Source organism: Malaya genurostris, chromosome 2, assembly GCF_030247185.1.
Source record: "Malaya genurostris strain Urasoe2022 chromosome 2, Malgen_1.1, whole genome shotgun sequence".
Taxonomy (NCBI): Eukaryota; Metazoa; Arthropoda; class Insecta; order Diptera; family Culicidae; genus Malaya; species Malaya genurostris.
Genome location: NC_080571.1, coordinates 10,702,186 through 10,730,086, shown reverse-complemented (window position 1 = coordinate 10,730,086; position 27,901 = coordinate 10,702,186).

Sequence of the window (27,901 nt, the reverse complement as noted above, 5' to 3'; positions counted from 1 at the left end):
CGCGAAGTCGAATGAAGAAAGCAGCGATTTAGAAGTAAAATTTTTCAAAAAGAAGTTTATGTTTCGCTTATGTCTTTTTCTCCAATACAACATCGTATTTATACCTGCAAATATAGAAAAGATAACCGTGACTGAAATTTTTTTCGGTGGTAGTGTGCCATCTAGTGGCTAGTAGTCATTACAGTGTTAACGAGCGCCATATAGCTGCTAATTGCAGAAACCAATTCAACCATTTATGTTGGTTGAATACAACGTTTTATTTCTCTAATTCAACTAAAAAATTAGTTGAATGGATATGAAGCGTGCCCTAGCTAAGAAATGACAGCACGTTTAATTGGTGAATTTAACTAAAAAAAATAGCCATTTCAACAAATATTTTATTATTATTAAGAGAATTAGAATTAAAAAATCTAAATTAGCAAAAGTAAGATTTTTTTAGTTGTCTCAAAAAATAACTAACTAAAATCAGAAAATCAACTAATTTTTTCGCCAAAATGCTAATTTCGGTCTTTCCGTGTATAAGTTTGGAAAGTACCCGTTCGTCGTATGGTCGATACGGACGTAAATAAGAGTGCGGGTGTATATGTGAGTGAAGTGAATGTGAAAGTGTAAGTGAGAACGCTAATAAGGGTCACAGAATAGGGGTGAACAAATAGAAATGATCATTATAGAGTTTGATACATGTTTCGAACTACGCGTAAAACCAAGTAGCAAAAATCCCCCTTTAGCAATGCCAATCACAACTCGTAGCTCTAGAGCTGAAACTTCAAGTTTTATAATATTCAATTGTGAACAGATGCAGTATTTGAATAGACACCTGTCATTCTACGAAACTTTAATAAAAGGATTGATTCTATAAAATTAATTCCTCTGGGTTAGACGAAAGCAAGTTTTCTGGTCTGTATGCATTTTATTGTTATGCTAGAATGTTTCTCCGCAGAATCCCACACAAGATCAGTTTTTTTTATGCTACTCTTCCGTGGCAATTTGAATAGCTTTTAAAACTAATAAACCGCGACACCGGTCGAAAGCATCAGAAGTGATCTCCGAGTGCAAAGATAAAATGCTCTCGCCATCGAATCCATGCTGCTATCCGTGATATCAAACAAACCACTCGGACAGTTGAATCCTGCTCCCTATGCGTCCGGTGTCCCGTTCCTTCAAGTCCGATTCCAAATTACCGTTTGCAGGCGTCCTCTTCCTCCACCTCCTCTTGCTGCACATTTTTCATATCTCTATTCTCAAGCACCATCCACAACTGTCTCGGTTGACACTTGGCCGAGTGCTTTCTGCTCGTAAAAGGTGTTAAAAAGGTCCTTATCGCACGTTCGGAATGAGAAACGGATGGCCATCGCCGCCATCCGGAAGCGAGTCACACAGTCCGCGCAGTGCAGCGCAGTGCCAGTACCAGTGTAAGTGCGGGGAACCGGGGGAGTCATCCGGTTTGTGCCCTGCCACACCCCACAGGACGGCGGGGAATCCGCACACATGGACTGTCTCACCGAGCAGGGGTCGTCCTGGTGTCGTGTCCCATGTCTGATACCAGCAAAGAATGCTGTCCAGGTGGAAATGGGAAAATTATGAAATCGTTGCCGTTGACAGATTACCTACTTGCTTTGCGCCAGGCCAGGACTGCTTGGATTGGGTACTGTTTTTTTTTCTTCTGTCTGGAGTTGATAAGTAGGGACAGACAGCACATTGGTGGCAAGTTGTATGAAAATTGTGACTGTCGTAGGAGTTTTGATTTTTAAATCAACTTTTTCTTGTTTTCTATCGTTTGTAGTCTTCATATGATTTATACATACTCAAGATTTGATATATGACCTAGCAAGCACAAAAAGACAAACGTAAGATAATTGAATGATTCGGATAAACAATAATTTTTTATTGATAACTATTTGTGTTAGATAATCAAGCCATTCTCAAATTGGTGACTTTCAGTGTAAAATCATCTTAGTGCATTTCGAAAAGAAACTTGACTTCCTGTTTCCCCTTTTAATATTTCTTATCAATCGATCACTTGTCAAGAATCACAATCCGAACTTAAATCTTCACGTCAAGTGTGATTCAAAAGTTGTTGAAACATCTTTCCGCTTCGATAAACCCGCATTTGTCACTTTCCTGGCGTAGATTCCGACACGGTGATAAATAAGCAATTAACTGAACCAAAGCTAAGTGAATACTATCTGTCTCTCTCTATCTCGCTCACTCCACTCGCTACCGTTCAAAGGTGTAAAAAGTTATCTTTTGTGCGTGTAAGTTCACAGGTTTCACCCCAACTGGAAGGGAACTAGATTCCGGGAAAATTTTCCCTCCGAACATCAATCAACTTCGCAGCGGGTTAAAAGATGAAGGGAAAGATGGCTGTTTTGGTGTTGGCAAAAGACAACGCCGCCGATAGCAGATACTTGATAAGGCATACCGAAGCGTGCGAGATCGGAGTTGACATCGGATGCCAACGCGAAGCAATTCCAGTTCTGTTTCGAATTGAAAATTGTACGTAACTTGTCTTGGGTGTGCAGGCGAGTGGGTGGGTTGGTGAGTGCGTTCGAGATGAATTATTTATGCTGTTGAAGATTGTATCACATGATAGAAATATTTGATATGATGCTGTGCGAAAGGTGGAAATATCAGATGTATTTTGAAATTGAATACATTTTTCTGGGAGCTTTTGGCAGATAATAAAAAAACAGTTTCAATATTTTAAGAATTTCAACTATCTCATTTGGAAACCGAGTTTGGTTAAGTTTTACGTTTCGTCTTTGAAGTCATCAGTGCGTTAACAGTCGTTATTGAACTGCTAAAAAGACTCAGTAATTTACTTTAAGCCGCTAAGCATGCTATTTTCAAAACACTTTTGCTATTGCACCGAAGTGTAATGTGAACTGACGCTATGGCCAAAATTAATCAAATTCAAATTTCTTCCATGCGTTCAATCTATATCTATATATCTCTATATCTTATCTCTATATTTATAAAACAATAGCACAAAAAAGTGTTGTTGCTAATGTTCTCTGGTATGCGTGGGCCGATCTTCAAATGATTTTTTTTTTGTTCGAATGATGACGTTTATGCGGAGGTTTTAGGCTATATCCTTCGGGAAAGTAGAGAAAAACTAGAAAATTGGTTCGTTTAGAATTGGAAATTTTCCACTCAATGCATGCTAGATCTCCGATGATTGTTTGGCGCGTATCGAGTTATGCAATGTTGCTGCCCGCTGGAGAGCAACATATGAATACTAGATTATTAATAAAACCGTTTGGCGCCAAAAGAGCTGATTTGTGCAAAAATTTAACTGAGTCTACTTGTATCACGTGTTTCTTTATTTCGAATCACATGTTCAATTAAGTAAGGGCGCCAAATGAACAGCATACAGGTGTCCATGTTCCGATATATAAATTTGGGTTCAATACCGTGAAGTCAAATTATAAAACGACTCTAAGAAAAGAAAGTGATTAACGTTTTTTTATGATTCGTTATTTTCCTAAAATTCCAGAAATGTGAATTGTTTGTTCTTGATAGATATTTTTTTTAATAACTGTTCATTGGAATATGAGTTAAAATTAAATTAGTAAGATTTAAATTGGGTGTTCAGCCACAAGTTGTGACTTTTCAGCCCTATTATATATATATATATATATATATATATATATATATATATATATATATATATATATATATATATATATATATATATATATATATATATATATATATATATATATATATATATATATATATATATATATATATATGATTTGGTTGTTACCATGAGGACATTATTTGCTTCCGCAATTCTGAGATTTTTGTGTAGGGAAAATTTTAAACCTACTTGTATTGTGTAATGGGGAAAAGGAACTTATATACTAACTTACTAACTAATACAGAGAGCGAATCGATTCAATTGAAGATTGCATCGATTTTTGTCGGAATTTGCTTACAATATTATGTGACATTACATCTAAAGGTTCTATATTTGTGAGTCTGTGTAACTCATTTGTACTAAACCAGGGAGGACGCTTCAAAATCATTTTCAGAATTTTATTCTGAATCCTTTGAAGCGTTTTCTTCCTGGTGGAACAACAACTTGACCAAATTGGTACTGCATAAAGCATGGCTGGTCTGAAAATTTGTTTATAAATTAACAATTTGTTTTTTAGACAGAGCTTAGATTTTCTGTTTATAAGAGAATATGAACATTTAATATATTTATTACACTTTGCCTGGATTCCTTCAATGTGATCCTTGAAAGTGAGTTTTTTGTCATACGTTAAACCTAAGTATTTAGCTTGATCAGACCATGTCAATTCCAATCCATTCAATTTGAGAATGTGATTATTGTTTGGTTTAAGAAAAGAAGCTCTTGGCTTATGAGGAAAGATAATTAATTGCGTTTTTGCTGCATTTGGTTTAATTTTCCATTTTGACAAATAATCACTGAAAATATTTAAACTTCTTTGTAGGCGACTGCAGATCACTCTTAGATTTCTACCCGTGGCTAACAGACTTGTGTCGTCACAGAATAGTGATTTCTGACAACCAACGGGTAGATTTGGAAGATCAGAAGTGAAAATATTATACAAGATTGGAGCTACACTCGAACCCTGCGGAACACCGGCTGGTACGGGTAGAAATTCAGATTTACAATTCTGATAGCTAACCTGAAGAGTACGATCAGTTAAATAATTTTGAATCATTTTGATCAAATAAATAGGAAACTGGAAATCAGACATTTTTGCTATTAAACCTTTGTGCCAAACACTGTCGAATGCTTTTTCTATGTCTAGAAGAGCAACTCCAGTGGATAACCCAGAAGATTTATTTGATTTTATCATGTTCGTTACTCTGACAAGTTGATGAGTAGTTGAATGTTCATGACGAAATCCAAACTGCTCTGGTAGAAAAATTGAAATCTCGTTTATATGAGACATCATTCTCAACAAGATAATTTTTTCAAAAAGTTTACTGATAGAAGAAAGTAAGCTAATTGGGCGATAACTTGATGTTTCTGCTGGATTTTTATCAGGTTTGAGGATAGGAATTACTTTAGCGTTTTTCCATCTTTTTGGGAAGTAAGCTAATGAAAAACACTTGTTGAAAATTTTAACCAGGAGTTTGAAGGCAACACCGGGAAGATTTTTAATAAGAATATTAAAAATTCCATCATTACCAGGAGCCTTCATGTTTTTGAGTTTCCTAATAATTGATTTAATTTCGTCAAAATTCGTTGCAATAATGTCATCTTGTAATAACACTTGGGTTGAAATATGCTCATATTTCAGTGAGACTTCATTTTCAATAGGACTCACAACGTTCAAATTAAAATTGTGTACACTCTCGAACTGCTGAGCAAGTTTTTGAGCTTTTTCGCCATTTGTAAGAAGTATTTGATTTCCTTCCTTGAGAGCAGGAATTGGTTTCTGAGGTTTCTTAAGAACCTTAGAAAGTTTCCAGAAAGGTTTAGAATATGGTTTAATTTGTTCAACTTCTTTAGCGAAATTTTCATTTCGCAAAAGAGTAAATCTATGTTTAATTTCTTGTTGTAAATCCTTAACTATGTTTTTCATAGCAGGATCACGAGAACGTTGATATTGACTTCGACGAACATTCTTCAACCGAATGAGTAGTTGAAGATTGTCATCGATGATAGGAGAATTTAATTTAGTTTGAGCTTTGGGAACTGAAAGATTTCTAGCTTCGATAATATAATGGTTCAAATTATCAATTGCTGTGTCGATGTCCGCAGAATTTTCTAAAATAGTTTCATGATCCACATGATTTTCAATGTGAGATCTGTAATCCAACCAATTAGCTTTATGATAGTTGAATATAGAACTAATAGGATTAATTAAAGCTTCGTTGGAAAGTCTGAATGTTACTGGAAGATGATCAGAGTCAAAGTCAGCATGTGTAATCGGTTCACTACAAATGTGACTTTGATCCGTTAGAACCAGATCAATTGTAGACGGGTTTTCACGGAAGAGAAACAAGTCGGATTACTGGGATGAAGAACTGTGAAGTAACCAGCTGAGAGTTGATTATGAAGTATTTTACCATTACTGTTATTTTGCCTACAGTTCCACTGGACATGCTTAGCATTTAAGTCCCCTATTACGAAAAATTTCGATCGATATCTTGTGAGTTTTTTGCAAATCGCCTTTAAAGAAATTTAATTGTTCGCCGGTGCACTGGAATGGCAAATATGCGATGAAATAAATTCCATGAATGGTTTCAACTTCGATTCCCAAGCTTTCAATAACTTTAGTATTGAAAGAAGGTGAAATTCGATGTTTAATTTGCCGTTGGACAAAAATGGCAACTCCACCACCCATTCCAGTAAACCTGTCAAATCGATGAACCACATAATGTGGATTACTTTCCAATTTGACATTTGGTTTAAGAAAAGTTTCTGCCCCAATGGCAATATGGATTTTGTGAACTTCGAGAAAATAATAAAATTCATCTTCACTCGATTTCAAAGATCGAGCATTCCAATTTAAAATATTCAAATAATTATTTAACATCACTGTTAAATTTTAAATTCATTATAATATTATTTGCAAATTGCCATCCGATTTGAAATGCTTCAAAAAGTGATGAAGTCGAATTCATTTGGATGACCATTTGAAAAAGTTGGTCTTGTAGGTAGCTCATTTTATTTTCAGTTAAATCGCCTAAATCGACTTCATTTAAAGAAGCGAATGGCTTGAATGAATATTTGTAGGTAGATTAGAAGCCATTAGCCATTAGAAGAAGATGATTTGGCCGGTCTACCTATTAATGAATTGTTTTCGTTAGAAGATGAACTGCAAGGCGGTCCTGTGTTTTGATTATTTACATTAGAAGAAATAGGTGGTAGATTTCTACCTAATATACCAGCATAACTGACATTAGAAGATGATTGATAGATATAATTAGGGTAACAAAGGTATTTTGGCCCACTTTAGGATTGATTTTATTTTGGCCCACTTTGTAAAAATATACACCAAATGTTGTAATATTTTGATAAACCCTTCCGCAATAGGTAATTTAATGTGATTAGGTGATTGATGCAACATGGGTTACTTAACATCGATTAAATCCATAAAGCTTGTTAGGTGGGCCAAAATATATAAAGTGGCCAAATTACCTCTGTTACCCTATTGCTTTCACAATGGACTGAGACAACTGGATCAGCACACCTCAGCTGCCACTTCACATTACGACCGTTAACTCAAACACCAAGACTGTTCGGCTCTCTACTTTTTGGAACGATTCCATTCGAATAAGAAAGATGTTTTCTGTTTTTTTTTGGCTTAAATTTTTCATAAGCATTTCCCGTGCTATACCCCTAAAGGATTTTTTGGACGGGATTTTGTGTAATTTTTTCTCGAAACGACCTCCAAATTTCGTCAATTGCTTCAAATTGCAAGCTCGATTATTTATTTGAGTCCAAACGTCTTCAATTGGCCCAAACGCGATTCGAATTATATCAACCCAGAGTATTCCGAAATTTCAAATTATTTGCATTTGAGCAACTATGAACAGTTTCGTCCAATGTACTCGAACCATCCCGTTTGCCTTCTGTTTTTAAATTACATCGATTGAACCGAGATTTTGGAACTCATCGACATGTTTTACCTAATCGAATGATTCTCTCACTTGCTCATAAACCATCAAACTGATTTTGGTTGTATTTTGCTTGAATCATTTGGGACTTTTAAGAGCATGAAAAAACTGCTTTAAAGTGCAAAGTGTACGTGTGTACCGGAATTGGGGAAAAATGTTGAGATCGAATCAAAAACAATTGTCAGATGACTCATTTTTACAGAACACTCTACCATTATACTTCACTAATCTTGAGCAATCATGAGGGTCGTTCGATTATTCTAATATAAGAGTATTCGAAATAATTTCCATCCAAAGATAATTTTTGAGCTGTGAGAAATTCACAGGGACAGCTACAGGTACATAAATAAAAGGAACAAGTACAGAAGCTAAGTTCAGGAAAAAATAAAGAAGGTACAGGAACAAGTGCAGAAAGTACAAAACCAAGTACAGAAATGATGGAAACAAGTACAAGAAGTACTGGCACAATTGGGTGCAGAAAAAGGTACAGAATGAGCAGATGGTACAGATATAAGTACAAAAGTTACAGGACCAAATACAGAAAATACTGGAGCAGGTATAGAACGTGCAGGAACAAATTCTGAAACAAGCATAGGAACTACAAGAACAAACACACAAATTACAGAAACAAGCGCACAAAGTACAAAATAAAGTGCAGACAATAGAGGAGCAAGTACAGAACAAAATTAAAAGTACAAAAGTTAATAGCAAATGTTGTCGAGACAACAATTTTGAATGGCAAATTAGAAGAACAAAAAGTTTTCATTCCACGCATTCCAACGATGCCAACTGCTATGCCATTTCAATTTGAACGTCATTTTCTCATCCGTTCAACTTTTCTATTACCGTCAATAATCGTTATGAGTCTGTAGCGTGAATTTAGAGTTTTTTCCGAATGGTAAATTGTACGCTACCTGTTTGCGTTTCGGTAAACCATCGGTTTTATATATTTTGTCCTATTGTCCGCGATACCGTCAACTTGGGACTCATGTCAGACAAATGACAAATACATCTCACTCATTTTACGCATCCCACATCCCATCACAAATAGTGAAGTTTAGATAGAGCATAACTTTAATGGTGGACGGAACTGAAATGCAATCGAATATGTATTCAATTGAATAAATTCAAAATTCATTTAACTTATTCAAAATGCAAGTTAATCAGCATCCGGTACGATATTAATCTTTGAGAAAGAATGCGATGTAAACCATGGCAATGGCGACCGCACATGTAATTTCAGCATTCTGAAAACCCAACTGAAGCTTCCGATACTGTAGTTGTTTCAGTCGTTTCGCATTTTTATCGCTTCATTATTCGGCAATACATTGCGCGACAAATGGACTATTAATCATCCTAATTACAAGCAATTAATTTACCACATCGTTTGTCACCAGCCGAAAACGGAGCATTCTCCCCAATGTGAAACATACCAAAGTGGGACGCAACACACCAAGATTAACGTGACCAAAGACACACCTCAGGTAAACCTTAAAGTATGTTTATTTACGGAGAAATATTTCATTTTAATGGAGCTCTCACAGGTCTCTGACTGGTTTGTGCTCAGTGGTGCAGGATTTATTATAATTCGATGTTGGATGGTACCTCAAAACAGTAAATCTATTTAAACAATTCGCAGAAACTTTATTTACTCTATTTAATGAAATCTTTCAAAACTTTCTGAAGTCTGGCTATCGGAAATCTGAAATTTGCTGAACTTTTCTTAAATCTTCTGAAATCTTCTGAAATCTTCTGAAATCTTCTGAAATCTTTTGAAATCTTCTGGTCTTCTGAAATCTTTTGAAATCTTCTGAAATTTTCCGAGATCTGCTGTGGAATCTACTAAAGTCTCCATTTTTATAAATCTATCGAAATTTTCTCACACCAAATGAGTTTTTTTAAATTATATTATAGGAAGCTCCCTTCATTATTATTTAAAATGTTCATGAACCGAGCCCAACTTTTATGGATATTTTTGATCTGCTCCTTTCTTTCAAACCATACTGAATTTGGGTGGATGAAAACGAACAATGAGTAGGAGAAGTCTACGTATGTCAACCTCGTTAGACAAGAGACTATTTTATTATCTTTTAATTAACAGATAGTTCTACAATCGGTGTTGAAAGTTTTGCTTCTTCTACAAGAGTGTAGAAGAGTGATGTCATAAATGAAGAAAACTTGTGTTTCATCGAATCGATTCTAACATCCAAGGGATGTAATGAAATTTACCTGGCCTGTAAATAATTGGTGATGTAATGATGATGATTAAACATTACTTTAATGGAAAGCTTAACTGATAATTAAATTGAGATGCAATGAGCTTTTATTTCAAACAAAGCCTTGGTATTATATCTCTTAGGTGGAATTTAACCTTCTGTTCCAACAGACTTCGCGGCTGACCCATATCGTACAGAACATGGCTGGTGCTACGATCCTAATGACACTAAGATTTCTTCCAGGTCGAGACTCGAACATACGACAGCTGGCTTGTACGACGGGGTTGGGAATTGAACCCAGATGGGTTGTATGAAAGATATCGACGAATCCATCATGGCACACCCGTCCCCTTGGTCGCAAACCAGTGCAGACCAGTTCAATGTTAATGTTGCATGTGTGAAAGGACTTCATTTAAATATTAGCATCACTATACACTTTCGCCAATGTAGGCGAAGCTGACGCGAGCAGAAATACAACAAATACAAAAATTATCATTACACCGACTGTAATATATTTTCGTTAAAACTTCAATTAAAAATGTATGTCTATTTTCACGTTATTTGACATTTAAGGTTCTACAAAAGGACTCCGGACTTACCTATACATGTATATGTCTTTGCGTTTGTTTTTCTGCTAATGTACATTTCTGTTTCAATTGCCATCCAAACATTTCACTAAAAGTCTACACACAACACATGATGTATTTTTATTTTTATGTTATTTCATAAATATGTTCGACTTTTCAATAAAAATCATCGTTCGAAAGAGAAAACTGGTTCAGAAGCTCACAAAATTTGTGTACGCTTTCACTACACACACTTCTTTCTTCAGCAAAACACTATATGGCGTCCATCTTAAAACTTCACAGTTTAAGAAATTTGTTTGTATATTAAGTTTCACTTTTTTTAATAAAAAAAAACACATCACATTTTTCATTAATACTTATACTATTTCACAAAAATAAAATGTTCTAAAAATTGATTGAAATTCTCCTGCAAACTGCTTTTGAAATTCGTTTATATTCTAATGAAACGAAATTTTTGGTTTCAGTCAATGCACATATACCATCAAGCTTATACACACTCCAGCCTACTTGGTGTCGTGTGGTCGGGTTCAAGATGAAGCAGTGAGGCTTTTTGCTTTTTTTTATTTGAATAAAAATAAGGATAAAACCTTTTGATCTCAAGGTTGCTATCAAAAATATCACAAAGTATAAAAGAAATGATTAAAATAATAGTATACTATAGTTTTATTATTCGATTTGAAGAAGTTTTTGAATTTTTCCAAAATTCTCGTTTTGGTTTACTCGTCGTTCTTTCAACACTGGAGGCCAAATTTGCGATCAGCTGATGTCATTTTCACTACTGGTTTGTAAACAAATTTAGATTTCGTAATTATTAGAGATCGTGCGTGAATCATTGTTTGTCTCATACTTTTGGAGTGAACAAATTGAATTTTTTTCAAAATGCCGTTTAAAAGAAGTGCACAGAAGTCTGCTTTGCAACGAGAAAAAATCATAACTTTCGAAACAAATAAAACCTGATAATGGGGATACTTATGAATTTGTTGACATTTAGGAAAGCTTTTCTTTCACTTCCACTGATTCAAAGCCGATATTTCGTTGGAGATATCAGACAAATCTTTCGACGATCTTGAATATTTTTTAATACCTTTGGCTACTGAGCTGAAAGATGTGTGGAAGTCGTTTGATGCATCTTTATCAGACATATAACAGCTCCGCTGGAAAATCTGTTTCCGACCAGTAAGGAGATTTATAATTATTATTCTTGAAATCAATCGAACATGACAGATTTAAAATATGAGTGAATATATATTCAAAATTTAAAACCTTGTTTTCGCAAAAAAAATCGATGATAACAATACTTCTTTTTTGTATAGATGGGGAACAGTATTTTCGAGAGCGCAGCGCTTATAGAAGGTTTTCTGCCCAATAACATGACTTCTCCTAACAGAGACGACAATTTTGTTTGTATAAGTTCACTTTACATTGTGAGGAGTTTTTTAAACAGATATTTCGAGCAGATTTTTAGGCAGTTTTTAAGACAGTTTTTCGATCATTGTAGTGAAGCAGTAATTTTGGGTATTATTTTCGACCAGTTTCTTCAATGTTCAGATTTAAACAGATTCGCTTCACACAATCAGAATTGAAATCGAACCGACTAGCAATCTATGTGGGTATTCAAGACAGGCACCTTACAATTTCGAATTCGTTTGTTTTTTTTTTCTTAAATCAATAGGTATACTGCATGAGAACATAATTTCAAAGTATGTGGCAAAATCGTGGATATATTCTCGAAGATACTGTTCTTAGAATTTACTCGCACCATCACATTTCTTCGAAACACGTTTTCTCGAAAGCGTTCGTGCGGACGATAGAAAAAAAAACAAAAATACTGATCCAATCGTCACGAATCTTTTCTCTATTTTGTAAGACGTTGTATTGAGAAGTCTAGTCTCGGGAGAAGCTCGATATGTTCGCCATTTTGAATAGTTCAATATATAAAAATTGTTGTTCTTATTCTCAAACGAATATCTACAGATGCTACAAAAGGAATTTTCCCTGTCTAGGAAGGAAATTTTTGGTTTCTGTTCATTAAAATAATAAAAATGGACCATATTTTCCATCGTTTCATAGAGTGCCTCCCCTTGATGAAGTAGACAAGGTTGCGGAGCTCATCAACAAGTACCTACTGTGGATTCACTCTATGCGCCGTTTGTCTCGCACGAAAGGTAAGGACAAATCAGAACACGTTCTGTGGAAGAGAACAATATATCTGCTGCTGTACAACTGTATCGGTATAAAAGATGAACATTCCACTTTTTTCTGAGCAACGCTTCTCGAACCCAGATATACGGGAGAGCAATATCGAAGACCTTATGCTTTTGAAATGAAGCGAGCGCTGAACAGCAGAATTGTGCCGACGAATAGTCGCAGCCGGGCACACAGTAAAACCACACCAAAAGCCTGTCAGTGGAAGTTGTCACTGTGCGGAATTTGAGTCTGAATTCCACTTCAGGTGAATTTCTCAACGGGTGAGCACGTTGAATCGTGTTAGTGCGGTAAAAATTCGAAAATTTCGCGAGAAAGAGAGAATTTTTATCCGTACTTTAGCAACTCGACGTAGCCACACAGCGAGATTTTCACTTGTAGTCCAGTGAAAAGAAAGTCCATTGGACTTTTAAACGAAAATTAAATGGCAATATAGCCTAAGTTGCTGTGCCATCAATCGACGTCATCTCAAGTGAGGTGACGTCAACCAGATAGAAGAAAAAGAAGAAGAAGAAGAAACTGAATTCATTGTGTGTTCCGAATGCACCTACTGATTTCGCTCGAAATGGATTGTTTCATCTTCTTTGGAATCCAACTGGAAATCACAATGAATTCCGAATCAAATTTTGGACGAGTTTACCGTGTGTACATGCCAAGCGCCACTTCAGTTCCGTCTAAACGCAGATCCTGTTATTCATAACAGTTCAAGTCACTTTTCAATCCCACAGATCATCATTAAGGATTAATAGAGTTTTCTCCATTTACTACCAAAAACATCAGATTCATTAACATGGAAGTTGAAAAAAGTTTAACATGGAAGTTGTAAAAAGTTTCTATTACGACGGCAACACTCTCACGCAATGCGAAAATGAAAGTATTGATGTAGAATACATCTTTATACTAGTATGCGTGTCGTTTCGAAATATGACATGCGAAACAGGGTTGTCACATATATAGATTAATCTGTGTTTTATTTCTCCTCAAAACCATGAATTTAACTGTTGCGAAAGGAAAGAATTTCCAGTTATGTCTCTGACACTACTCACCCGCTTTTTTGAGTGTAAAGATTTTTCAGAGTGCCTCATTGTTTTCCAACCACTTTTTTGCTACCAAAAACAGTTTCCGAGTTACAACGATTTTAAGAAATATTCAAATACAAACAGTACCTTCACTCCTTTTAAAAATCAGTCTCGAGTAAAATTGGTCTGTTTATTTGTGCAAAACAAATGGTTTGTCATAATGAAGAAGTGTGCAATCCCCTTAAACTGATATTTTTTATAAATTGCTCAACACATCTCTGATGCCATGGAGCAAAAACTCTTCCCCTGGGGACGGGTGTAGCGTGATGGGTAAGTCGATGCCTTTCACGCAGCCCGCCTGGGTTCAATTCCCAACCCCGCACATAGGGTCGGAAAGTTTTTCTGGCCCGAAGAGGCGAATGACATTAATGTTAAAGCCTCTATAATCGAAACAAAAAAAAACTCTTCCCACAATCTTCCCACATTTTGCGATTGGAAAAGCGCACTTTTCTTGTATGATGTGCAACAAGGTTCGTGTTTCATATGTTTCACAACAGTAATATTTGCTTAGTGGAAACTGTGGAATTGAAACTGCTCGAATGATCTTGTCGTACAGTCAGTTGAAAAAACCGAATGTAGAACTCAATCCATTCAGGTTTTTGAGTTGGTTTCACAAGCAGTATTAGGAATGAATTGCACATCCCTTACAAAAACGTGTTGATTCAATTGTTTAACATATCTAACAAAAATAACCGATCGGCAGCAATTGTGAAACATGTCAATTATAACTTGTTTTAATTGCTACTTGGAATGTAGTTATGTTCGATACATTCACGACAAAAGTTTATAAATTAGAGGCGACCCATGTTAAACAAAAACGTCTCCACATCAAAGTAAAGAATTTTGGAAAATTGTCTTTTCAATTTCGTGCTCCGAAGAAAAACGCATGAATATTGATGAAATGTTACGGATTACACTAGATTTAAGGTATTGAGAAAAATTAAAGAATATACATGAATAGGAGTACGATTAGTACGCACATACTTTGCCCACAGATAAATACTCCATGAAACTGGCGACAATAGCTATAAACTGGCTGCACTGCTGAGCTACCAGCTTCATATTTACAATGCAAATGTCAAACCGCGAGAACCCTTTCGATTCGTAAGCTTATTTGTATATGTTAAGATTTGATATTACACTTATTTCTTATCTCTCGCATATTTTAATTCATTGCACGAGGACAGTTTACAGTACAAGATATGCATTATAGCAATTGAATAGGGGTTACAATATTTCTGTTTCACGTTGGACATAAAGCTAAATAAGTACAACTACTAGAACCTCGGAATACTCGGGATTCAACTTGTTCGTTTCAAGTGATAACAAAGCAGATTTTCGACATTCCGTTACGAAGCACGAAAAAATCATAATCCATAGTTGATAAATATTAGGAAGATATGAACTTTTTTGTCCGTGTGATTGAAGCACGGCGTTTGTGAATTGCGACGCATATGAGGTAAAAGTTTTATCGATAGTCCCGACAAACGTTTTGACTCAATTTTCTGAACCAAGTCCGTGCATAAAATAAAACAATTTAATTTAATATACATTAAATAAAGAAACGGATGGGATTTTCTCTGGCAATTTTCTAAGGAACACAGTTTTTCCATTATAAACAAAAGCGTTAAACGGTAGTGAAATGAAAGACAATGTTGACATTGGTTTTTGTTTCACTCATGGCAGACTCTAGAAGAAATGTCAACGATGCAATGAATCTCGCGCTCCACCAAGCGGTGAGTGTGATCATTTTGGAAAGTACCGGGTACGAACCAGGTTTGTTTTAAATTTTTTTTTTATTTATCTTTGCTTTGCCCGTGTTACGTCAATTGAAATGTTATAACCTTCTTTCGTATGATTTCGCTCGTTCAATAAGGTTGCTAAGATCGAAACTGAACTAACATGAAACAACCAAGGAAATTGAAGAAATACTGTGTGAAAACTGAAGGCAAATTCACTGTCGGAGTCAAGCTGACCAATTGTGATTGATGAACAACGTCCAGGTTAATGAATAGTCTTGCTCGAATGTCAAAGGGTGGAATATGATTTCGGCAAATTCTCTGTTTCGTCTGTGGGTTCTAACCTAATGACCATAATTCACGCAATCACCAACATGCTTGCGTTTTGTTCCATTCGTCTCGTGTATTTTTGTTTTGGAACACGATGCCGGTTGTCAGATTTCGAACGAACGGCAAAAGAATGCTGCGAAAGACGGGATCGACAATAAATCCGTAACGATTTGTTTAATTAATTCTTCATATTTTCCTTTCGAGTTTCGCCTTGTCTTGTGCCAGGAAAGTGAAAGCTGAAAGCTGTTCCAAAAGCACCAACAGTCACGAGTCTGACGCCGATGCCGGCCATCAGACTGTTCGGATATTGTGGGACAGATTGGGTTTTGGCGAAGCAGGAGGCAGTGTCTTTGCGTCAGTCTTGACACACCCTTTTCTGAAATGAATGTTTTAGTCGTTCTAATGGTTTCACTGCAGAGTGATGGAATGAGTGACTGAAAGGAATTGACAGGTAATTTTTTCTCTCGGTTGGATTTAAAGCGACACAACCCTTAGGGAAAATATAATGTTCGTGGCAGCTTGATTTTCCCTATACACATCTTACTTGACTTGTATGGAACTGATACTAAAAATCATTCTCACTTTCAAATATTATTGAATCTATCTAAATGTAACACATCACAGTATCGTAAGCTTTCAAATGCTTATCAAATTAAAGTTATACTTCGCAATAATAGTCCAGTTTAGTCATCCTTTGAACAAAACTACAGGAAAGTGCATTACAATGCTATTAGGGTCTCCCAATAACTGAACAGTCCCCGGCCTTTGGTAGCAGACAGGCCCGTACCCAGGATTTGGTTTCGGGAGGGGCCCAGAATGAAAAAATAATGTTACTGAAAATTGCCTAAATAGATAATTTCCGGTGCGCCATTTACTGGCGTTTTTAACAGGCACCTTAAACTTTTACACTGAAACTATCATTATTAGATATTTAAATCAAATTTGTGACTATGACCGAGAGAAAGTTATTATATTACATTTCTTAACGTTTAATGTTATGCCATTTCAATCCTACATGTTTAAGACCTTCTAAGGCTGTGAACCATTTCGCAGTTAATTTTAACTGTTGGTTAAAATCTGACATTTGAGTGGTTATTTTGTGTCTAGTAGTTAAGTTTAATTGAAACTGCGGCCCATTTCAAAGTTTGACGGATGGAATGTTATTTGGGTTTATTTTGTACTAGAAATAATTTTGACTAATGAATTGATATTAGAATTTTCTTTGCAAGATTTTTTTCAGTGTCGGAAAATAACCATCAATCTGTCAAAAATAACCATGCTTTCGAGCAAGTTTATTTTTGACAACATCAAAATAACCACTCTAGTGTTAACCAAAAGCTAAAATTAACCACGAAATGGTTCACAGCCTAAATGTCCATTTCTAGAGCACAAAAATCCAAAAGACTTGTGATGAATTTTGAGAAATGGTTCGAGTTACTTCGATTCGTGGAGAACGGAAAGCATCTTCTAACTGTCTACTCTAACAGTTCGAGTAGACCAAATCAGGTAAACAAGGTGGATGGGCAATTAATTGGAGCACTAAATCGTTGATTTTAACTATGGTAGCGATGCTCATGTGCTGCATGTAAGGCCCTTTCACAGCGATTTCGGTCTTTAATCAATTTAGTACTCCAAAACTATACTATGACAATCCCAGAAAACAGGCATCATGATCTTTCCGCCCCATTAAGCCTCCCTTCCAGGCACTCATGCCGCGACGACTTCAGTCCATTGTCGTTTAATCATCTATTTCTCTGGCGTATAATCATGGATCCAGCCAAACTTGTACTCGAAGTGCACTTGCGCTGGTTTTTCTAGTCCTAAATAAGTATGCGCGAGATCCAACGACAGGATATTTTTCTAATTTGCTGAATCTTTTTTTTTTCAATTATAGATGTTTTAACCTTATGGTCATTCGTCTCTTCGGGATAGAAAAACTTTCTGATCCTATGTTCGGGGTTGGGAATCGAACCCAGGCGGGCTGCGTGAAAGACATCGACTTACCCATGACGCTATACCCGTCCCCTTGCAGAATCTTGCTCAACTATGGTAAGCTCGCACACTTTCATATTCCAGTCATCCAGAATAATTAACTGTATTTTGTCGTGAATTCGACTTACTTTACTACCCAAGTAACAATTTATGTTACGCTAGCTTGTTTGTGACTAGTTTGCAACCAGATATTTGAGTGATTGTTACTAACATCTAACCGCTTGCATGACTCAAAAAGCGCAGTTTCTACTAGTTGTTATGTCGGCTAAAAATATGTTGTCGTTACGTTGTAATGCCATACTGAAATAACTTATTTTTTCATAACTTGAAAATAACTTGTTTTTAAGTAAACTAGTTGAAACTTAGTCACCATCGATATTATAAACATTGAATGAATACAGAACACTTTTCTATCATCAATAAAAAAGCAGAAGAATACTTTAAGTCACAAACTTGATACAAGGTACAAATTTCACAACGATCCAAAAACTGTCGAGCGGAATTCAATTTTACTCAACTGTTTTTATGCGCCTTCAATCAAAATCTGTTTATAAAGATATAAAAAGAAAACAACAAAATAACCCTATGTTCAGAATGCTCAAAATTATTCCAAGTAGAGTGATTTCTCATCATTTTAAATTCATATATCATGAGAACTATAATATTATCATAATCGATGTTCAATCTCTATATTATTTTCTTCGTGTTTATGACAGTGCATAGAACAAAAATGATTATTCTACCTTTCACTATTTTCGGTAAAAAGTAGTTTTGAAAAAAGTAATATCCTGGTTTTATTTACGTTTCATACACTTCTTGAGACTCCATATTGTGTTCGCCATATTCAAGCCAACAAAGATTGTTTTGTTTGCATTTTAGTTATCATAACGTTGGGAAAACTTACCGATAACTATCTGAATTAATGAAGAAATTATATGTTATAATCTTATAATATCTAAGTCAGGCGCGTATTCAGGGGGGGGGTTTTAGGGGTTCAAACCCCCCCCGAAACAAAAAATTATAACCCATGGGAAACATTGTGATATAAATTGTACATGTGTTGATTTATCACCATGTTCTAAAACCCCCCCCCCCCCCGAAAATTTTCTCTGGCTACGCGCCTGATCTAAGTTATTGCTATATCAATTCACAGTAACGATTCACATATACGTTAACGTATTTATAATGGTTTCGCAACGGAAAATAAACCTTTTTTCAACTAGTAGCTGAAAACATAGCTGTGATTAAAGATATGTTAGAATCAAGTAACGATAACTTACAATTGATAGTTAGTTTAATGTTTACGTTATAAAGAAACACTGCTGTCACCTTGTTTTAACAGTATAACATAAAAAACATGTTCGTGCTCTTGTTGTAACACAATTGGGTTAAGTGGTATCAAAACTAGTTATGGGTTGCTACTATTGAAGTCAAATAAACATATTTTCAACTAGTGGCAAGAAGCATTGTTGTGATTAAAAATATGTTTGGATTAAGTAACGATAGCTCATAAATTATATTTAATTCAATATGACACAAAGATGTTATGATTGGAAACATAAATAACTATATCCTAACAAGTTATGTTATGATGAAACATTGCTGTCACCATGTTTTAACCAGTATAACATAAAACACATATTCGTGCTCTTGTTGCAACATAGTTTGGACTTTGTCGTATCAGAACTAGTTGCGAATTGCTACTTGGGTATGGGGCGCCTTTTCAAAATTTACCCTCTGAGAGAGTGATAAGTTTTTGATCGTGAATATCTCTTGTTGTATCTAATGAATCAACATAATTTTTGCTACATGTCATCGGAAATATGATCACAATTTAATGATAAAATTTTTCAGTTGTGTGACATAATCTCAAATAATTCAAATTTAAACTTTTCTGAAATATTTGGTATAAACGAGTATCAAAGAGGATAATTCATAAGGCGCGTTTGCCTTTCTCGTATTTTTAAAGCTCATAGCTCAGTGATCTGTGAAAGGATTTATATAATCTAACTACCACAATTTGATCCTTCTGAAAGGCAGGAATGAATCCCGTACAGCATCCTGATAGTTTTTTTTTTCAATAAAATGCAAATCCGAAATAAAATAATCGACATTAAAATTCTATATGCTGCTATTTTTATAGCCGTTAGGACCGCCCATTAGTGAAAAAGCTACAAACGAAATCACGTAAAAAGAAACATCTTAACAAAAATTGGATCAGTTTGGATTCTATCGCCACTGCGAGTAGATGTATTGTGTGTCGTTTGCAAAGCTAGTTTCGCTTCCGACAAGAGCGATTACGTCACAACTGCCAGTTGTTTGCATTGGTGAAATAACAACGAAAAGAGGACAACGGCAGAGGGCATCACACAAAATCAGCCGTTTGTATGGCTCTAAAAGTTTTCTAAAGAACTATAATTATTTCTTGCTCGCAAATCGAAGGTAAATAGCCTCAGTTTAGTGCAAATGTAGAACTGTTCGATTAGATTTGTGCACTTTTCGCTGTGTGAAATTCACAGTAATCGAGATCAAGTGCAGCCTTCTTTGTTTTTGCGAAAAATTTGAAAAAGGGGCATGCTTGCATAATTTATTCAACTAATTGATATTCAGAAGTGTTAAGGAACATGTCAGTTGTTTTCGTATTCACGACATCCAGTTATGTCTCTGACATTACCGACCCGCCTTTTTATTATTGTCGTTTATTTTGCCCCGTATTTAATTTTCATTTTATTTAGTTTTGACATTGTACGCTTCGAATCAAACATTTTTTTTATTTATGTTTCAGATTTCGGGAGGGTCCAGGGCCCCTTGGCCCCCCCCCCCTCTGGGTACGTGCCTGGTAGCAGAGCTGAACTCATTAACTATTCATCGATCCAAGTAGTCGGTGCAGGAACAGTGCACAACCATGCATTAAATTCTGTCCCAGCAGTGGTAGCTCTGCAATTTCAGCTCAGCAGTGTCCCTGCGAAACATCAAAGGAAGCGCAGTTATAATATTGCAGTCGCTGCACCAAATACAGCTTGGAACTCCGAATGTCCTCCTCTTCCTCTTCCTTCTCCCAGATCGGAACACTTTCAAACCGCATCGGAACAAAGTAATCAAGAAAGCACTAATGTTCTGTTTTTGTTTCATCTTTAATTTCACATAAAGCCGCAAAGCGCACATAATTGCCGCACCCGTTCTGCCGCATGAATAATGCAGACAGCACCGGCAAGTTGTATGATTTGTTTTGCAATTTTTTCCCTACTTTCCCAAAGCTGTGTGTGTGTATTTTTTTTCTCGCCTCCGTCCGTTCAAGGAAAATGTTTCCGTCCATCTGCTCTGTGATTATTTTTCATTCAAAGTAGGAAGCTTCCAATTTACCTGTTTGTCAGATTCTTGCTTCCCGTAAAGTTTACGATTGCTTGCGAAAGGGAATGAAATTAATATTAAAATTTTATAGCGTTTTGGCCGTGCTTTCAGATGTTAGTATGATGGAATGGCTTCTGCCGTTGGATTTTATTTTTGTTTTGGTTGGTAGATTAGGGATTTGCAGAACAAACTTGGATTTTCAATCAAAATCTGTTTTTAATTTATACTACAAGTCAAATAATTATGTCAAACTTTGGTAGTGGTATATTTTAGATGATTGCTATTCCTATTCGTTAATTAGATTAGATCGAATTAGAGGTTTCAATCTGATTTTTTTTCACACTTTTGAAAATCAGAGTCAATTTCGTAGTTTTCAACATAAGAATAAAGTTTAAAGATATCACTTCATTGTAGCTCCTCTCTCTTCAATCGGTTAATTTTCCTCCTCTGCCTGACTAGGGCAGCACACGGTCGAAGGCGAACGCCTCCGAGCAAGCAAATTATTAGGTACCTACCGTCGGATGAGCAAGTTTTTATTAAACAATAAACATTTCCGTAATTAACAGTAAATGAAGATAAATTGAATCACATTCGCATTAATATTCAAACAGCTTTTCCCGGGGCGCCACTGGTCACATGCCGGATTATCTGTCTGGCTATCGGCTTGACTCTGCCAGTGCCGGATTGAATTTTGTTGGTCATTTGTTTTGGACGATTGTGCAATTCCAGAAATTAACCGCACTGAAGGTGTCAAAATATGTAGTAATTTTATACTGAAAGAGAGATTGATTTGAATCAAGACCAATTTTTAAAATGGGGCTATGTATGCACTTTCATCTAATCGTTGTAACTCAAAGACTGTTACTTGTACACAAAAGATGTTGTTTACAAACAATTGGGCGCTCTCGAAAATGTACACTGAAAGAAAAATTCCTTTTCAAGAATTAGAAAACTAATCGAAAAACCTAGTGGTTTAATGATGCCTTCTTTTTATTACCTCTTTTTTCGGAAACATCACTAGAAGATTCTGTCAAGATTTTTTTCAAACTTGAATAAAATCAAAAACTTCCCCTTGTGTAGACTACCATCACCTTTTCAATTTAGATTTCAGTTATGTCAAGTTAATATAAAGACTGTCCCAGAAAGTATGCACGCACTTTGATTTCGCTGTATATAATTCACAAGTGTTAGATATTCATATTTTATTCGATATACTGATAATATTAGACTACAACAACAGAATATTATTCTCAACATTTGCTACTTAGTCATTGTAGACTAGCTGGCGCACCTTTTTGCGAACGTTCCTCATTAAATTCCGTACAGACTTCTTGGCGACTAATTTTGACACTTTTTTCCAATCTTTTTCGAACTGTTGAATGGTTTCGGCTGCCGAGACATGTTTTCTAAGGTTTGCCTTCGTTAATGCCCAAAATTCCTCAATTGGTCGAAGTTGTGGGCAATTTGGTGGATTCATGTCTTTTGGGACGAAAGTGACATTTTTGGTAGTATACCATTCTACCGTTGATTTCGAGTAGTGGCAAGAAGCAAGATCTGGTCAGAAGATAACAGGATCCTTGTGGCTTCGAATCATGGGTAGAAGTCGTTTTTGTAAACATTCCTTGATGTACATTTCGCTGTTCATTGAAGCAGTGGTGATAAGGGGTTTCGAAATCTTACCGCAGCTACCAAATTGCTTGCCAGACCATAGCTTTCTTACCAATTTTTTCGACTTCAATCGATGTCTCGGACTGGTTTAACACTTGCCCTTCTCGCACCGTAAAATATTGTGGTCCCGGCAAGGATTTATAATCGAGTTTCACATAGGTTTCGTCGTCCATGATCATGCAGTTCAAATTTCCAGCAATAATCGTATTGTACAGCTTTCGAACCTTCGGCCTGACCGATTCTTCTTGTTTCGGACTACGTTTTGGTTATTTCTGCTTCTTATAGGTTCGATGATTCCCGAACGTTCTTTAGCACGAAGAACATTTGACTTCGAAGTGCCCACTTTTTTGGCCACATCCCGAACTGAAACCTCCTTCTTTTGCTCGAACGCCTTCAGTATACGTTTATTCAACTGAGGGTTAGCAGGACCTTTTTTTCGACCCGTTTTCGGTTTATCCTCAAAGGTGTTATCCTCACCGAACTTCCTGATTGCATTTCGCACGGCTTTTTCACTTACTCCTTCCATATTTGCTATCTTTCTCAGTGACAGTCCACGTTCTGTGCACCATTTGTACACCATTTTTCGACGTTGTTCTGCCTAAAGTCCACGCATTTCGAAACAAAATAATGAAAACGAATAAACAACTGCACAAGTGTCCCGGGTTGGAGGTTCAATGCATAGGACGCTGGTCTTACAAGCCAGTTGTCGTATGTTCGAGCCCCGACCTGGAAGGATTCTTTGTGTCCATAGTACTAGCCATGCAATGATTCTGTTCACTAAGAATCGGCTGCGTCTGTTGTCTGTTGAAACAGAAAGGCCAAATTCCACAAAAGGAATGTAATGCCAAGACAAAAAAAAACAACAAGTGGTTAGAGAAGAGTGTGAACAACAGGACGCAGCCATAAAAATTGACAGATTCTGAGCAATTGCGAAATGGCAGCGGTTTTTGGTTGCGGTCATACTTTCTGGGACAGTCTTTAGATTCAAATGTGGCAACCCTGCACGTTATACAAAATTGAACTAAGCAAGCTGGGTGCTAGGCGGTAGCGTTTTCTTCTCCCTTACCAGCACGTACCGATGCGTACCGATTTTGTATGACAGTTTGAAAGTTTTGATACTCATTGCCCTATAATTTCGGAACCGGAAGTCGGATCTGGATGAAATTGCACAGTAACTTTTAAGAAACTGAGGGCTTTTAGTGATCGACATTAGTTACTGAGAAATCAAAGTGAGTTTCGGCTTTGAAGCTTTTATTCACTATTATCGGTGCTTCCGGTAGCGGAAACCGAGGACTAGCACTCCCAAAGTAGGTTTAGATGTCCATCAACTAACAAGATCTGTTAACGAGAAGAATTTACTAATCAGGTTTATGAAAATTTGCACCTTGTTTTGCCATCACTTGTGAAAAAATACTCATGAAATTGAAAATTTTCTCTAATCGCTCTGTAATACCGGAACCGAAAATCGGATTTGGATGAACGTTTCGGGTACTTTTAAAAGAATTTCAGAATATTTTATTTCTATTTTACTTTTTCAAAATCGGTTGAGAGGTTTCCGAAAAAATTGAGTGCGCATTACATACATACACAGACATTTGCTCAGTTCGTCGAGCTGAGTCGAATGGTATATGACATTCAGCCCTCTGGGCCTCGCTTCAAAACTTGGTTTTCACAGTGATTGCCTAACCTTTCTATATGAGAAAGCCAAAAATATAAATAAAATCAAGTATTATGTAGTTTTCGTTTGATGCCAAACCTAATTCAGTTCCCACCCAAACAGCTGTCAAACCGTTTGTTCGAAGCCAGTTTCTAAACTAGTTTCAACATTATTGAACTGAAATTCGAGGCAGTTTTGAACTTCATTCTTATATCAGTTCTTATTTGAGATAACTAATCTACCCTACTCAGATTTTTCAAAACTGAAAACGACATTAAATTGTGCCATTTTGTCAATGCTAAATCACAAAAACAGTTATTCTGAATGGAATCCAAAAAGAACTGAACGAAAAAGTATTAAGTATAAAATACAAAAAAAAAACGTGGACGGACATGGCGTGATGCGCAAGTCGATGCCTTTCATGCAGCTCACCTGGGTTCGATTCCTAACCCCGCACATAGGATCATTTCTGGCCCGAAGAGGCAAAGGTTATAAATTGTTTAATCGAAACAAGAAAAAAACGACAATGAATTTGGAATTTAGTAGGTTATATACTACTGTAATATGTAGTTTGCCAAAATTGCTCAATTCAACCAAAATCCGAGTACTCTGAATGGTTTGTGTGTGGATTTGTACCTTTTAAAGATTTTCCTTTTGCACTTAGACTCGTTTGAAAAGAGCTTTTGGGCTGTGAATCGAGTTTGAATATCATTAGGCTGTCGTTTCCGTCTTCGTCGTTCGCTAAGCAGACGTAAAGTTAACGTTATTTGTGAAACAACTGGCCGACCACAGTTTTTGGTTATTTAGGGGGTTTGTCTAAAAGCCGTTTTGTACTTTGTAAAAACATAGCCAAATTAATCTGAAAGAATTTTTGTCAGAAAATTTCAGCCCAAATTCGTGTCAGAAATTATTTCATTGAGAGAAAACGAGCACACCAATAATTTTTCCGTTAATTTTTCTGATTCTTTGAAAAGTATATAATTTTTTCTCTCAGTGTTTTTGTTTCTAATGACCAATTGATTTCCTTAAACTTTTCCTTAGAAACATTTTTTGTACAACACGAATTTGGCGCCAAAATTAGAGTTGTGCATCGATCCGAAAATTCCAAATCAACTAAGTTAGACCTTATTTAAACGATGAGTATACACCCAAAATTCTCAAAACTTGTAATTTTAAAATTATTTTTTTAGTTGATATATTGTAGCTGACAACTGATTAAATTTATTGCACTATAGCTCAAGATGGAGGATTCAAAATGAATAGTCTCTCAAATATGACTTTTTTGAAAATTGTTCATTCATTTTTTCATGTTTTCCGACACGATTTTGTGAAATAACGTTAAATTTCCAATCGAAAAGTTGTTAATCAAAATTTTGCCAAATGCTCCCTTTCTATAGATAAAGCGAATTTAAATTAACGATTACCTGAAATTTATCACTTTCGGTCATTTTCGAATTTTTCTTGAGTCTTGTTAACGTAGAATCAATTTTTCTCAAAAAATGGAGAATTTGTTACTTTTATGCTTGTGGTAGCTCTGTAATATAATAATTTTATATGGTATTAGGTCGTGTAAAAGAATAAACATTGTAAGAAATTGCATCAGTTTTGAAATTTTTCGAAAAGAGTCTTCTCGGAAAATATTTCATCGTTTTGATTCGGAGTTAATTTGTTACTATTTTTATAAATGTAGACAACAATATTAGAAGTGTAAAAAAATAATAAAATCACGAATAAATAGCCATAAATTGGCGAAATGTTTTTGAATCGAATTCAGATGAAGAAATATTATATTTAGGCAGAAAATAAAAAATAACGTTATTGTTTGGATTCTAGAAGTAAAATATTATCTACTTTTTCAGAAAAATACTTTTGTAAAGTAACAAGACTCGAAAAACATTCGAAAACGGCAGAAAGTTACAACATTTAAATTCGCTTTATCTTAAGAATTGTAGCACTTACCAAAATTTTGATTAACGCTATTCCGATTGAAAATTCAGCGTTTTTTCATGAAATTGTGTCGGAAAACATATACAAAAGTATATGAACAATTTTCACATACACAGATGAAAATATTTTGTGAATTTACATCAATTTTCATGCACATATTTGGAGCAGGGAATTGAATGGAAAGTTATTTTACAGTTCTAAGCATTTTTTAAAATATACAGTCTTGTTCATTGGAAAATCTATGCAATTCAATTTAATTTTCGATTCAACTTATGCCTATTTCATCATACTATTGATTCACATGTCGTGTAAATTTCATTATTTTTTTCTGTGTATGAAAGACTTGTACTTTTTGCTCTATTAACTCTATATCTTGAGTTATGTAGGAATCAGTGTTGTAAAACTTCATTCAATTCAATTGAAATGGATTGTGTGCACACACTGACCAGCAATCTACTGCAGTAAACATCACATTCTAACACACAACCTTCGCTGTCGCACCGAATGGGCATCATCCCGTCCTTCATTCGTTTCTCTCTCTACCGAAGCTCTGTTTAAACACCGTCAGTTTATCTCTTGAAGTAACAAAATATCTCTTACCATGGAATGAAAGAGCGGTCTTCAAGTGAAGTTCAGGTAAACATTCGAATTGGCTCAAGATAGTGGATGAATGGTCATGATAACTGAAATATCAATTAAAAAAACATAAATTTATTGCTCCCTCTTTCAGTTTTTATTTTTAATATTTCGAAACAATACATTTCAAATAGTCGAAATTATCGATTTTAACTTGCTGGTGATAATTAAAATCTCAAATGAGTACCGCTACCCTCGGAGAGAGTTTTGTGTTATCGAGTTGAAGATTAAGCCTATTCATTTGCGCTTGCTCAATAGCCACAATGAAGACAAGGAAGACAATGAAACAGCTAGACAAACACTTGGAACTACAAACTGAGCAAGTAAAACTTTTAAGTAACTAGGTACGGTTATTCAATTGACGATGAATGCTGGGAGCTTCGACAACAAAAGTAAAATGAATGAGAAGGGATATGCTACCAGTCAACGGCCATAAAATTCATTTTCAGCAAAAAATATAAGATTGAAATGAAGTTTCACCGCACGCTAGTGTGAGCTAACTCAAAAAATATGAAAAAATTTAAAATTTAAATTTTTGGAAATTTAAGAAAAAAAATCGTGATTCCCGCTGATACCGCTCAACAGCAGTGTGTGCACTATTTAACATGAACTTATGAATATGAATATGTCTTTGAGGAAGCTGTTGTCAAAGTGAGTGCCGCGTTTGCTCACGATGGACCAACAACGACAACGTATCATTGGTTGTCAACTGTTTCGCCGAAATAAAGCAATATTTTTAATTTCAATATGTGACAATGGACGAAACATGGATCCATCACTGCACTCCGGAGTCAGAGCGTTCGTCAGCCGAGTGCCGTTAAAAAAAATCCGGTTCAAAAATGAATACTTTGAAGAAGATAAGCGAGTGTTACACTGGCCAATTGAG